The sequence below is a fragment of the Numida meleagris genome, chromosome 23 (assembly GCF_002078875.1).
Source record: "Numida meleagris isolate 19003 breed g44 Domestic line chromosome 23, NumMel1.0, whole genome shotgun sequence".
Taxonomy (NCBI): domain Eukaryota; kingdom Metazoa; phylum Chordata; class Aves; order Galliformes; family Numididae; genus Numida; species Numida meleagris.
The window spans coordinates 22,690-25,358 of record NC_034431.1 but is presented as its reverse complement, the minus strand read 5'-3'; the positions used below and the strand labels follow the sequence as shown (position 1 = coordinate 25,358).

General features: G+C 55.6%; 1 long non-coding RNA gene across 1 annotated transcript; it reads right to left on the bottom strand.

Annotated features, from left to right (window-relative positions):
- LOC110387587 lies at positions 1,891-2,663 on the bottom strand. Its single transcript, XR_002432612.1, has 2 exons — positions 2,483-2,663; positions 1,891-2,381 (listed from the first exon to the last, which is right to left on the bottom strand). It is a non-coding gene; the product is annotated as an uncharacterized LOC110387587 (long non-coding RNA).

Here is a 2,669-nt window from a genome sequence, read left to right as displayed (position 1 = left end):
CTCCTGTCTCTGTTATGACCCTCTCATGCTCTCCTCTATGGCCTTGGTCCCAATTCTGTGTCCCCTGTGTAAACTACAGTCCCCCACAGATCCCAGAGGCATTGTGCGAAGGGGAGGGCTTATTACCATAGAAACAGGCACAATGGCAGCACGGAGGGGCAAGAACAAAGATAAGCTATGTCCGTTTTGCCGGACGCATGTGTAGTGCTTGGAGGAGATACTACCATAGAGACTGCTGAATGGGCTGTGCAGAGCAGTTACGAGACACCAGTTCTGCATTTCGGCACACACGTGTGGAACAAACAGGATGACCCTGCAAGCAGTTTGCTGCTGGCCCCACAAAGCCAGGGAAAGGGGGAGGCTTTCTCAGGGGAATGGCTGCATCAATTAAAACCGAAACAAGCTCAGTGCCAGTGTTGTTCACATGGGGATGTGTTGAGCAATAGCGTTCTTGTGGCCTCCATCGCAGCAGGACAGCTCATCCTTCAGCACTCTCTGCACCCAGTGTTTTTGAGATTTACCCCTTGATTAGGCTTGACCCTGAAGGAATCTGTGATAGTTTGCTTCTGCAGAAGTCTTTTTCGGAAGGCAGAGTTGCAAAAGGGACAAGGCAGCCCCTGAAAGAATCAGGATTGCTGCCGCAGCCCTATGCTTGACAGCAGCCCAAGGTAGCGCAGCTCCTAGTGAACCGGTGGGTCCTTGCAACAAAGGCCTGGCTGCTCCATTGGACCATAGAATCAGGAGGTGGAAAAGGAAGTTTTAGTCTAACCTGCCACTGCCAGAAGGTGAGAAAAGGTGCGTGCACTCTGCAAAGCTTGCAAGCGATCAGTGATGCCAGTGTTCAGACATGGCCGGTTCTGGCATGGTCTCCCGTTACCGGACAGTGGGTGGTCCTGGGAAGTCTCTAGGGCACTGTGGAAAACCTAAGTGCACCCTAGAGAACATAGAGAAGATCTCAGACTGCACTAGGGTGCCCTTCAGGACACTTTGGGGGGTCACAGTAGTCCTCTAGGGAGCACTAGGAAGCCTCATGGGCACTCTTGAGCACAATGGCAAGCTCATGGATCACCGTGAGGTGCCCTACAGACCATGGGCGTTTCTGGGAGTCCTCTAGGGAACATGAGGAAGCCTGTAGGAAATCCTAGAGCGCACTCAGATTTGGGAGCGCTCGGGGGTTGCCAGCAGGATGCCAGGAGGGGCTTAGGTGTCCTCTAGGGTACACTGGGAAGCTTCCATTGCACCCAAGAGCACACTGAAGAGCTCGGAATGCTCTTAGGTGGGTCTTTGATGTCCTCTAGGAAACACTGGGAAGCCTCTACGTTAATGCAGAGCACATTGAGGAACTTTAGGAGCACTCTAGGGTGCACTACAGGACAATGAAGGGTCCTTGGTGTCCTCGACAGTGTTGGGAAGCCTTTAAGTGCGCATTATGAGTGCAGTGGTGAGCTCTGGGAGCGCTCCAGCATGCCATGCTACGTAGTAAGTGTGTGTGTGTATGTTGCCCTTACCTGTGTAGGCTACTAGCAGCTGGTAAGTAAATCTGGGTTCCAGGGTGTTCCAGGGAACATGGCATTCTGTGGCAAAGCAGCATCCAGGCAAGCTATTCATAACCACTTAGCACAGGTTTCCTGGGTGTGGAGGAGTTTTCCTTTGCTTCGGGTTATTGTCCCCCCTCCCCCCTTCTAACTGTGTGTTCTTCCCCTGTCATCAAAAGAAAAAGAATGGAACACCAGGGACTGTGCTGCGGGCCCGCGTCAATCCCATAGGAGAAATTCTTTTCGCGGCCTCTGCTGCCACCGCGTGGCTAATCCACGGAACTGCCGCGGTCTATGTTGCTTTGTCCGGCTGGCGGCACAGCGCATGCGCGCATAAATGCGGAAGTGGAGTATCTGAGTTCTGACCGCTGTGCGCAGCGAATCCGCCAATCTTTATTGTGATAAGCCCTCCAGGCAGCGACGCGCATGCGCTCGAAGACAGGCGTACAGAAAGCATGGATTTCTCCAAACTGCTTGAGCTGCGGGCGAGCAGACCAGTCACGAGCCGTCAGCTCTGAGCAAAGCTCCCCCCACCTACTCCGCGAGCTCTCTTGTCTATTTCCTTGTTTTCATTCCCGAGCGCGCGCCGAGAACTGGCAGTTTTGGCTCTCGCGGGCGCCGTGGCATCCGCTTGGCTCATCGAGGCACCGGGTTTACAGGTGCCCGACCCAGGGCTGCTCATGCGCACTAGCGCTATGGCACTCGCTGCTGCCGCCCATGGAAGAGAATTCGGTACTGCAGCACATGCTACTTGTGCGGCAGCGGAGATGCTCTCGCGCGGCGGGTCTGTTGGGTGGCACCGGGGCGGCGGGAACCGCGCAGAGACGTCTCGGAAGCGGCCGGAAACTGAACCCCGTCCAATTGCCGCGGGGAAAGAACACCGGGCTGATTGGCTGCTGGGTGCCCGGAGAGGTACGAGCAGGACACACATCCATGTGTACACTCACCATATGCGGTGGACCCGCAGAGCGCTATGAGACGTTCCGCCGAGAAGCGGAAGTGGCGTCCATCCGTTCTGACCGCTCTGCGCAGCCAATCCGCCGATCTCTATTGTGATGAGTCCTTCAGGCAGCAGCGCGCATGCGCGCCAAAAAGCGGAAGTGGCGTACCTACGTTCTGACCGCTCTGCGCAGC